Raw genomic sequence first — 12,729 nt, forward strand, 5'->3', positions numbered from 1 at the left:
AAAAGTGCATTAGTATGGCCATAAGTGGCCATTAGACCTTGAAGGGGCAAGCTAATATAAGCACAGACCCCTCATATGCCTGAAGAGGGGACTGAAACTTAAAAAAAGGTGGGGACGAGGGAGACAAAGGAGTGAAACTGCTCATTGCTTTTAAATGGGAGAATCACCTTTTATCACATAAAATGGACAATGTACATCACACAACAGTCATTCTAGGATTTTATTAAAGGTGACAGTTAACCCATTCTAACCATGCTAAAACGCTTTTGGTGCGATAAACACAACTAATGTTATTAATGAAAAGGTGATTTGGGTCTTCATGTGATTCTCAGAGATACAAAGGTTGATAAAAGTATGCCAATTTTGATTCATATGATGCCCATAAAGTGTTACGCTGACCTGGTATCCACAGGAATGCCACCAAGCCGGGTTACTCGCTGGTATGCTTCTCAGCTTTGCCCTGATGTGGTCTGCGGGGAATGTTCTGTCTTGTGGTAGAATTAGGCGAGTTCTCCGTCCAGCCTCCTTTGCAGGGGCGTGTTGTCTTTCATGGGCGAGTGCGGTCCAGTGACTTCACTGACGCCGGCCCGTTTGATATTGTTCAGGTAGGTCTTATTGCTGTTCTTTAGTTTTGTTGCTATCCTGCATGCCTTTCTTTGTTTAAAATGTCTCTTATTTCTCCCTTAGGTATGCGGGGCTTCAGCACGGTGAACTGGCTTGGTTGAGCCCAGCTGGAAAATAATGGCACATTAACAGCGCTATGATGCGGTAAGTAAGCGCTATGCGCAGCGCTGCAAAGTCTTGCCTTTGCTAACCTGTGTTTTCCTTCCTTGTAGGTCACAGTGTTCTTCAGTGCGAGTGGAATGTCTGGAGTGGTGCCAGCCGAGAGGTGACCAGCCAGGTAAGCCTTTTGAGCAGTTCGTAATTTGTAAATGTCTCTACTGCTTTCTTTAATGTTGCCTCTATCTTCCTCTTTCAGGTCGTTCTGTCCAGGAGGCATGCAGATTCGAGGAAGCTGTTCTCAGTAGCTGTGAGTGTTTAAAGATGAAGACTGCAGGTAAGATGGCGCTGCTAATGATGTTCCTTTTGTCTCCTTGCAGGTTCTGCTTCTCCGAGGTTCGAGGGAATAGCTGGACACGGTGAGCGTCACGTTGCAAGCTGCAACGTAACACGAAGCGTGTTGTCTTGCTCAGGTGTGGTTTAAATAGCCCCAATAAAATAGTCCAGGTAAAGTAGTCCCTAGGCTACCACACCCAAAACACTAGACAGCATAGCTTGGTTCTTAGGAACCAAGCTATGTGGATGCCTCCCTGTTGGCTGACAATACAATAAAGTAGTTCTCAAGCACATTGTTTTTCATGGTGTATGAGCCTGGCACCATAGGCACCAGGACTGACCGCATGAGGGCTTTTGAAGAGGATGCCAGGCTCTAGAGGCCCGAGTCCTGACTCCACCTGGCCAATGGGTTTGCCAGAGGGGGTTTTGGGCGAGGGTCGTGACAGCACTCCCCCCTAAGGCCCCTCCCATGGTGTTCCTTCTGTCTGGCCCAGGTTTGGTTGGGAAGTTCCGATGGAATTTCCTGATTAGACGTGGTGCGTGCATATTCTCACTGGGCTCCCACGATCTATCTTGTGGTCCAAATCCTTTCCAATCGACAAGATAATATAGCTTGGTCCTAGAGTATTTAGAGTCCAAGATATCTTTGACTTCGAATTCTGGTTCTCCGTCAACAAGTATGGGCTTAGGTGGTGTCCCAATCCATGTGCCGGGTTGCATTGGTTTTAGGAGGGACACATGGAATACCGGGTGGATGTGTAGATTAGGTGGTAAATCCAGTTTCACGACTGCTGGGTTGATAATTGCCTTAATGGTATAGAGTCCTAAGAATCTGGGATGAAAGGTCTGGGTTCCCTTGATGGGTACGAATTTTAGTGGCTAACCAAACTTTGTCTCCTACTTGATAATCAGGGGCCTTTTTCCGGTGTCGGTCGGCAAATCTCTTTTGTCTTTCTTTGGCATGAATAAGGTGTTCCTTTGCCCTTTTGAAAGCCTGAGTAGTGGTTGTGTGTAGAGTCTTTACCGCTGGCATTTCCAAGCTGGCTGGAAGGTCTAGTTCAGAGGTACGCTGATGTCTGCCATAAAGGGTATAGAAGGGCGTTTGTCCCGTGCTTGAATGCAAAGAATTGTTATATTCATATTCGGCTATCCATAGTAGGTCTTTCCAATTCCTTTGTTCGTGGTGCAGCATGCACCGTAAATATTGCTTGAGTGTCTGATTGGTTCTCTCGGTTTGGCCGTCCGTTTGGGGATGGTGACTGGTAGATAGCCGAACGTCGATCTGTGCCATTGCACAACATTTCTTCCAGAAGTTTGAAACAAACTGGCTGCCTCGATCAGAGACCAGAACCGAAGGGAAGCCATGTAGCTTAACGACGCCCTCCAGGAACACTTTTGCTAAAGTGGCTGCGTCTGGGAGGCCTTTCAGAGGAATAAAATGGGCCATCTTCGAGAATAAGTCCACAACTACAAGGATGGTGTTGAACCCTTGGCTTGGTGGTAGATCAGTGATGAAGTCAAGGGAAAGGGTGTGCCATGGAACTAGAGAAATGTCCAATGGTTGTAGGAGACCAGATGGTTTTTGTTTCTGTGATTTATTTTGTATGCAGACACCGCAGGACTGAATATACTGAATGATGTCCTTAAACCAGGTAGGCCACCAAAAGTTCTCTTTCACCTTAGCTAGGGTTTTGGTGATCCCAGGATGCCCTTCGATCAGTGAATCGTGATAGTTTGAAATAATATGCTGTTGTAATTCCTTCTTGGGTACATATAGGCGATCCCTAAAAAAGGGTAGATGGTCCTTGATGGTATATTGTTTTCCTTGAGTTTGCCATGTGAGGTAGGCATCAGGATTCATTGTCCGTTGGATTTCTTTTCGTAGTTCTGCTTGTGTTAAGACTGTTGTGATACCCAAGAGTTTGTCTTCAGGTATAATAGGTACTGGGTCTGGAGTTGTATATTCTATTTCATCTATGCGAGATAAGGCATCGCCTTTCCGTTTCTGACTCCTGGTCAAAATGTGATTACATAATCATATTCGGCGAAGAAAAGGGCCCACCGTAATTGGCACAAGGACTGGGCGTTGGCTGTTTTGAGATATTGCAGGTTTCGGTGGTCTGTGATGACTGTAATGGTGTGTCTGGCCCCCACAAGGTAGTGCCTCAGGCTTTAAAGGCGGATTTGATAGCCAGGAGTTCCTTGTACATGATGGCATAATTAATCAATGGAGGTGAGAACTGTTTCGACCAGAAGGCCACAGGACGTAGCTGGCTGGTTTCCGGGTCTCTCTTTGAAAGGACAGCCCCCATTGCGAGACTGGACACATCAGTTGTAACGACATAAGGGAGGTCTGGACAAGGATGTCGCAGGATTTGAGCAGAGGTAAACCTTTGTTTAAGTTCCTGAAAGGCTTCTTCTGCTTCTTCGGTCCAAGCAAACTTTTTATTGTTTTTTCGTAATAGTACTGTGATTGGGTGCACAACCTGAGAGAAGTCGGGGATGAACGAGTGGTAGAAGTTCACAAAGCCAGGCATGCTTTGTACCCCTTTCAGAGACGTCGTTGAAGGCCATTTTAGAATGGCATCTAACTTGTGCACGTCCATTCTGATGCCTCCTGGAGTAAGGATAAAACCAAGAAATTCTACTTTGGTGACGTGAAAAAAGCATTTTTCAAGCTTTGCAAACAAGCAATGTTGACGGAGCTCGGTGAGGACTGAACGAACGTGCCTGACATGATCTTGTTCCGAGGCTGAGTATACTAAGATGCCGTCTATGTACACTAAGGCGCACACATAAATTAACTCCCTTAAGATGTCATTTATGAAATATTGGAATGCCGCAGGAGCGTTGCATAACCCGAAGGGCATCACTTGATATTCAAACAAGCAGTACTTAGTACAGAAGGCGGTTTTCCATTCATCTCCTTTTCTGACTCGGACCAGGTGGTACGCTCCTCGAAGGTCAAATTTGGTATAAATCTGGGCATCTTTAACTTGGTCTAGCATCTCAGGGATAAGTGGCAGGGGTAGCGGTTCTTCACGGTGATCTGGTTCTATGCACGGTAGTCAATACAGGTTCTCAAGTCTCCTTCCTTTTCCGGTACGAAGAACAAAGGACTGGCTGCGGAGGACTTCGAAGGAGGGATAAATCCGTTTGCAAGGTACTGGTCTAAATAGGATTTCAAATGAAGGTTTTCTGGTCCTGTGAGAGCGTAGATCCTGCCGCATGGGATTTGTGAACCAGGAACAAGGTCAATCTGACAGTCATAGGGCCTGTGCGGCAGCAATGTATTGGCTTGGTTCTTTCAGAAAACATCCCGGAAATCATGGTATTCACTTGGCAAGGTATTAGTTGCTCCCAGGGTTGATACTGTCGCTCCGGGAGTCATGGGGATACAGACGTCGGGTTTCTCCTCTTGGTAATAGCAGGCAGGGGAGAAGTCACCGGGGAAGGTTAATTTTCATACCCACCAGTCTATCAAAGGGTTGTGAGCCACCAACCATGGCCAGAATTGAGGTGCCTTGATGAGATCGAATGAAAAAGACTCCCGATGTCTGTCCTGGCACAGCAAGGTTACCCTGGCTGTGCACTAGGTTACTGGTCCGGAAGGGATTTCTGTCCCATCCACGGTGGTTACCTTGTCCATAGTTGGCTTAGAACACAAAGGAAGCCCCATCTCCCGGCCAGTTCTTGATCAATATAATTTCCAACTGCTCCGCTATCGATGTATGCTCCAACGGCATGCATTCTTGACGACTGTTGGCGGTTAATTAAGATCACTGGTATTGCAAAGTGCGAGGTCAGCAACTCTTTCTTCTCACTCGACAAACTGACCTCTACATTTGTCGAGCTTGGTAGTTTTCCAATTCCTTAGCTTCATCCTTCTATGTGGCCCCGACTGTTCTTCTTGGGGGTTTTACTGGACAGTCCTTAAGGAAATGTCCTGGTTTCCCACGATACAAACAAAGCTGTTGTTGTCTTCTTTTGTCCCGCTCTTGTTTTGTTAATGGAGGCCGTATCCCTCCAATCTGCATGGGTTCTGCAGCATTTTCAGGTACACCAGGTGTGTTTTCTCTTGGTCGAACATACACGGTCCGAGGGTCCGTCTTAGACCAGTCTGCCTTTCGGTCCTGCAACCGGTGGTCTAGCTGCACAACCAGATTTATGAATTCTGCACAGTCTCTGGGTGGATCAACCACCTGGGCTAAAACGTCCTTCAATTCGCCTCATAAGCCTCGATGGAATAACGTGGTTCTTTTGTTTTCTGGCCACCTAGCTTCGGCAACTAGTCTGTTGAAGGTAGCAATGTACGTTAACAAGTCCTGATTCCCCTGTTGGAGGGACAAGAGTTGATTGTATACTGCTTGTTCCTGGGTATGGCGAGCAAAACGTTTTTCCATTTCTCTCTGGAACCCCCCAAGGTCATGTAATAGAGGATCGTCATGGGTTACCAATGGCACCGACCAATCTGCTGCACTACCACTCAGGTATGATAAGACAAAAGCTACCCGAGCTTGGTCGTTTGGAAATGCTCCAAGCCTACAAAGAAAATGAAGGTGCCACTGATTGATGAATGCTGCATACTTCTGTGGGTCACCTGAGAAACTCTCTGGTGGTGCCAGGGGCACTGTTCCAGGTATCGTGATCTGTACCGGAGTGGGTGGTATGGCGGGGTTTTGCATTGTTGGATTGCTTCCAGGTAGAGGCGTCTGTCCTGCCTGTGATTGCAAGTATTGCCTGCTAATCTCTTCAGTGTGTTCTTTGGTCACTATTAGGTCTCTCCGGAGGGCATTAGTCTCTTGTCGGGCAGAATGAACCTCAGCACGAAGCTCTCCTAGTAATTGGGCCTTTTGGCCAATTTCTGATGTCTCCATGGCGCCCAGGTGGATTTGTTATGGTAGTCTTCGTGTTCTGTTACGCTCACCTGGTATCCACAGGGATGCCACCCAGCCGGGTTACTCGCTGGTATGCTTCTCAGCTTTGCCCTGATGTGGTCTGCGGGGAAGATTCTGCCTTATGGTAGAATTAGGCATGCTCTCCGTCCTGCCTTCTTTGCAGGGGCGCGTTGTCTTTCATGGGCGAGTGCGGTCCAGTTACTTCACTGATGCCGGCCCGTTTGATATTGTTCAGGTAGGTCTTATTGCTGTTCTTTAGTTTTGTTGCTATCCTGCATGCTTTTCTTTGTTTAAAATGTCTCTTTTTTCTCCCTTAGGTATGCGGGGCTTCAGCGCGGAGAACTGGCTTGGTTGAGCCCCGCTGGTAAATGATGGCGCATTAACAGCGCTATGATGTGGTAAGTAAGTGCTATGCGCAGTGCTGCAAAGTCTTGCCTTTGCTAACCTGTGTTTTCCTTCCTTGTAGGTCACAGTGTTCTTCAGTGCGAGTGGAATGTCTGGATGGTGCCAGCCGAGAGGCGACTAGCCAGGTAAGCCTTTTGAGCAGTTCGTAATTTGTAAATGTCTCTACTGCTTTCTTTAATGTTGCCTCTATCTTCCTCTTTCAGGTCGTTCTGTCCGGGAGGCGTGCAGATTCGAGGAAGCTGTTCTCAGTAGCTGCGATCGTTTAAAGATGAAGACTGCAGGTAAGATGCTGCTGCTAATCATGTTCCTTTTGTCTCCTTGCAGGTTCTGCTTCTCCGAGGTTCGAGGGAATAGCTGGACACAGTGAGCATCACGTTGCAAGCTGCAAAATAACACAAAGCGTGTTGTCTTGCTCGGGTGCGGTTTAAATATCCCCATCAAAATAGTCCAGATAAAGTAGTCCCTAGGCTACCACACCCAAAACACTAGACCGCATAGCTTGGTTCTTAGGAACCAAGCTATGTGGATGCCTCCATATTGTCTGACAATACAATAAAGTAGTTCCCAAGCACATTGTTTTTCATGGTGTATGAGCCTGGCACCATAGCTGCCAGGACTGGCCCATGAGGGCTTTTGAAGAGGATGCCAGGCTCTAGAGGCCCGAGTCCTGACTCCACCTGGCCAATGGGTTTGCCAGAGGGTTTTTGGGCGAGGGTCGTGACATAAAGTGCCGTATTTTTCCACTGATGTGGTTCCAGAATAAATCAAGAAAAACTGTATCTCTGCACAGAAAGGATGTGTGGAGTCCGGTTAGGGAGAATTCTCTGTTAAGGCTAATTTCCCAAACCTAGTGAGTCCCCCAGCATCTTTGCTGGATTTTTGGGGTTTATTTTTTTCTCCTGTTAAGAGTGAGACTCTTTTTTTCCCACTCGCATGATTTGAGAATGTCCTTTGACTATGTAATGTGTTTTATGGGCTATGGGGTCTTTTACTCCATAGGGCTTCATGTGTTTTTGGTATGAGTGTTACACAGCACCTTTGTTGCAGTAACACAGGGGTGTCATAGTGATCCCCAAACATAGACTCCATACCCTGGGACTGACTACTGTCTCCCAGGGCATGTAAAGTCACCATTGGCTTCACTAGTCTCAAATTGTGAACTGAACCAGTACAAACCATCATATTGTGGAAGTACTGGTAGGGGTAATTCGATTGCCCCTGGGTCTGTTTTCCAAGGGGGCACTGTCCAGTACCCCCTTGTTGAGTTTCTGGCTGGTGGCAGTGGATACCATGCGAAATATTGCACCGGAATATTTCCTTTTGGATTTTCCCATTCATTTTAAACACACCACTTTTTGGTGCAATTTTAAAGATACCGCTGGGTTATTTATTTAATATTTATTCCCCGGTTGGGTCTTTTTGCAAGGACTCGGTTTTAAAATGGCGTTTGTGTTCGCCTCTGAAACTCTAACCCAAGTCGAGCCCTTTGTTCCACGTTTTGGCGGGCTTCTCCACAGAAGCCCTCCAAATGGTGCCACTCTGTCTGGGGTCAACAGGATGTGTGGGAGGGGGATTAGGCACCCTGGACTGAGTTGCCCTGGCAACTCAAGTCACACTCTTGTGTGATCGGCCTAGTGGTGAGCCGCCCGGCTCACCACTTAGCATGTTTGAGTGACAGCTAGGCTGATGAATGGGGGTTTTGCTGCATAAAAGCAGGGCTTTGGGGACTGGAACTTCAGAAGTCACCACAGGACCTAAAGAATCCGAAGAGGGGAGAAGCTGAGCCATCTACAACGACGACACCACCGGTGGAGCCCTGCTGTACGAACTCACCACTTCCCCGACAACAGAGGAGATCTTCTTCCAGGAGAGTCTTCTTCCCTTTGAGCTGGTGGGACCAACCAGTTCGCCTTTTTCGCCTTTCTGGATCATCTCGTGGTCGAATCGCCCTTGCCAAGCACCCCGGCGGCCGGATTGCCACGCTTCACTACTACCGCGAATAAAAGGGTTTTACCTTTTAACCGGGAAACTCAGCGGCTGGTTTCTTCCCTGGCAGTGCAACGGCCGCCAGCTTTCCTCCACGTCGAGATCATCTCTTCCCCTGGACGAAGCCCTGACTTGGACCCGCTGCCAGGAACAACTGCCCCCGCTGGAGCTTTCTCATCATTTCAGGTACTATGTCCCGCCTGGTCTCACTTGCAACAGACTGTCCAAGGTGTCCTGTAAATCCTTGACTCTGTATCCTGGGGTGACCTTGGACCTGGTCACATTACCTTTCTGACTTGATCCAACCTCTTTTGACTTTTCTGCAAAGACTTTGAGTGCATTTCCACTGTGTGATCTTGGGCACATTCCGCCTTGCTCTCTCCAAGAGTGGGCCTGGCCTATGAACTTTTTGCTCTACAGTAGACCCTGCCTTTCTTGACTTGGTGTGGTTTCTTAAAGTGTTGGTACTGTGTTATTTTCCTATTCTGCCTTTTCTCTCCCTTTTTAAAACCTCTGTTTTGCTAAATAAGTGGTGCCTTAACCTAGACTTGTCGAATAATTAACTAGGGGGGTGTATATACTTATAGTGACTGCGTTTGAACTTGCTTGACATATTAGTGCCAGTGTATTTTTACAAGTGTGTTTTTAAATACATAATTATATACTTTTATACCAAAGCTCTGGTCAGTGTTTGCTTGTGCTACTGTATTTTTAGCCCTATTGTGTATACTCTATATACTGCCTAACTCTTCTTGAGAGAAGTCTGACTGCTCAGCCACAGCTACCAGGTAAATCTGGGTCGTGCAGACTGCTACCAATTGGGTTTACTGCTTACTCCTGTAGTCTTAACCTTTTTGCAGTCGTCCCTAAGGGAATTGCACAGGTTTCTGCCTAACAAGTCCATTCTAGTCTTATCTGATTTGCTTCAAAATATAGTTGTCAAAAATGTATTCTTACATGTGAAGTTTTGGAAGTGAAGTTTTTACTTGCTATGTTGACATATTTTGAGTCCAAAAACATGACCGATCCCACCGGTCAAAGTGAGAACATGAAGCTCTCGCCTCCCCTTGCTAACCCAAAGCAGTCCCCCATCCCCTTGTCCTATCAGCACACAGGTTGGAGGGGGGTAGGGAAGGTTAACCAATCCCTTTCGTGAGAATTATATTTGTGATGTCATTTTGCCCTATAACTAAGCCAGGTTGCAGGAGAGCTGGAGAGCTTCCACTAATTCCATGAGGCGACCTGCTGCCAAAATCTGTCGAGAATATCTCAGCAGAGAGAGGCCTAATCTTGCAGTGGAGCCAGGAGACATAGTAGCTGATGTGGGACACCTTGGAGGAAAGAGAGGAGATCCTTGATTGACCCCCCTTTGCTGTCCCAGGGTGTGTCCCGATGCTCCCTGATGCCCAGGCCAGAACCCTCCTGTGTGTAGAACTACCCCAAAAGCCCTAGATTGTATATGCCATATATTTTTCAAGTATTGTTTAGTTATTTCCGTTTGAAAAATAAATTCAGTTTGCCCGTGTAGATCCTTAGCATATTTATCAAAGTAAATCAATTAATTTCCTCATTGAATTCACGGGATCTGTATTGGTGGCATTCAAAACCAACAATCTTTTCCCAGTGTGTTGTGAGCCGGTATAGTCATAAAGATTTGTCAAAATAATTTACCCCCAACCCTGCTTCCACGTTTGTGCGCACGGTGTAAAAATGAAATTCCCAATTGATCCCTTTCGTGTTAAACCTGAAGTGGGAAGCTCAGTAGTGCCTGTGCATATGCAAGGTGCCAAAACGAAATTGCCCCTGTGCACCCCCTGTGCTTTGAAAAACGAATTTCCTATTTGCATTGTCTTTCTTACATTGAAATTGTGCTAACTAGCTCCCAAATCAATTTTCCCATTTCGCCCTGAAAAACGAATTTTCCCATCTGCATTTTCTTTCTCATGTTGTATCTGTGATTCCAACCCAAAAACCGATGTTCCCATTGTTTGCTGACTTATATCCCAAAGCCCTGTCTGTCATTTTTAGATGTAGAAAAACGAATTTTCCATTTCTTCCTATCCTTACCCATTACAGCTGTGCTAAATAATGCAAAACAGAGTTTTACCATTGTGCAAACAAATTTTCCCATTACCTTTCTGTCTCCCATATTGTTTCTGTGAGTACTATTCAAAATCTGATTTTCCCTTTGGGTTCCCACTCGCTGCCACTGCCTTCCATTCAAAGTAATAGAGCCTAAATTATGTTTGGAGGGTGAGGGTTGCTGGGAGAAAAGTGTAACCCTATTTGAATTCACTGTGTTCCTTTAACTTTTCTTTCCTTCTGTTTGGGTGGGCAATGTAAAAAGAAACTATTGTAACTGCATATTCTAGTGTCATCTCTGAGTTGGTACTTTACAAAAGGATATTTTGTTTTTGTGTTGCCACTGCATTGGTGGCGGATATAATCTGTTTGTCCCAATTTGATTTAAATTAATTATTTAATAATGATATTCTTATTCCAACTCCATTGTGGCACTGGGTATTTGTGGGGTTGTGTGCGAGATGGGTTGGAGGCCTTACCACATTGAACTCTTTTAAAAAAATCTAAGCGATTCATTGTGTGCCACATTCTTTGTGGGGAAAGAGCTCCCTGACTTGGGTGTGACCGTATAATAAACCACGACAGTTCTGCATTGGCCTGGATTACCTTGGGCAATGTTGCCCAAATACACAATTTGTCATCCATCAACAAAGCTTGCATCCTTCATAAATCATATCATTAAAAGCGTTTGCGTATTCCAGTGGATATTGGTCTTTTTCTTTCGAAGTTTGTCTAGCTAATAATTCAGAACACATTATGCCAACACCGTTACTCCCACTATTTATTGTTGTCATACACTCACTCCCCAGCCCTATCTCTTCATCGTCTGAATAGCTGCGATTGGTATGGTCTGTTCCTGGGGTTCATTAATGATAACAAAAATGAGCATGCCTCCTCTCTGTTCATCCCTACCCGTCCATCACCTGATTAGCCATATGTAGGTCAGTTATAGGTTATAGTATCGAATCAAAAGGGTCGAATGACAAAAGGGTCGAGTCAATTCGACTGAAAAAAAGGATCGACATTTTTTATTTGAGGGGGGTGCCCTCCACAAACCCCCATTTTTGGTGTAAAAACACCTTTTTTAAGCTAAACTAGAGCTACAAAAAAAGATACATTTACATTTTTTTTCCGATCCTTTTGTTTTTGGTCGAATGCACTCTCGCCTTTGGCATTCGATCCTTTTGTTTTCAAAACTTTAACTGGACACCATGTAGGTCCATATGTAACTTTCAATGGATGGACCTCCTTTTCAGGATGTGTTACTTTGCTTAATTCTGCCCTTTTCGAAATTGTCTGATTCCCTTTAGAATTGTTGTCCATATCCACATTCTTTGTAGGTTTATGATGTCTACCTCATACTATCCGAATGTTCTCGTCTTCTTGTTATCCAGTTACTTGAGCAGCCCACTTAGTTCTCTTTGTACCGTCCCTGCCTCTTTGTGTTTCGCTAGCAACAACTCCATTACTTTTTCATATCTTCCTTCCACAAATCATGCATTGGATGTTTACTTCTCAATATTTACTTTCTTTATAGTAATCATAACTGGGGCATTTGCCATTCACTCTATTATTGTATAAGTATTGTATTGTGGTAGTTGTTAGCCCTTTTCAAAATTAATGTGTGCTGTTTCCTACAAATTAGACACAAATTGAATTGTAGACCATGCTTGACATTTTTGCCGGTCTCTCTCTAAATTTTTCTGTAACATCAGAACTTTGACTTGTAACTTCTCAATCTTCACCCTCCATTTTCTACACTCGTTAATTCTTGAAAGCATGTTATTCGGTAACTGAGTGCACGTTATGCATGCAGCCCACATTTCATTTCATTTTCTAGAGCAGTTTATTGATCTGTGCTATGGCTAAAAGCCAGTCACTGTGATTGGGATTCCCTCCTGGTGAATCGAAAGCCTTTCTACAGAGTGGCCAGCTCCTCTGCACTTTTCCTCTTTTTAGATACTTGGGTATGCCCAGTGGACGACCTCATCCAAAATGTTGTCTGAAACCTTTGGTGGTGAAATTATGTATTTCCATTTTACTGTCGCCCCGGTATCTTTCAAAATCTGTTTGATTTGAGGATGCATCTTGTTCTCATATTCCTTCAATGGATGAGCATCTGCCACCTTGTCCTTCTCTTCCTTTATTGTAGGTTATGTCTTTTTCATTACCTCGTCTTTTTCTCTATTCATCTTTCGATTATTGTTAATGTTAATGTCCAAGGTATTTGTACCACGCACCGTCACCACCAAATTGGTCCCTAGGTGCTCTTGTGTCTTTTTTTCTTATTGCATTTATTTAT

This window comes from Ambystoma mexicanum, chromosome 8 (assembly GCF_040938575.1).
Source record: "Ambystoma mexicanum isolate Mex_15411 chromosome 8, UKY_AmexF1_1, whole genome shotgun sequence".
Lineage (NCBI taxonomy): Eukaryota > Metazoa > Chordata > Amphibia > Caudata > Ambystomatidae > Ambystoma > Ambystoma mexicanum.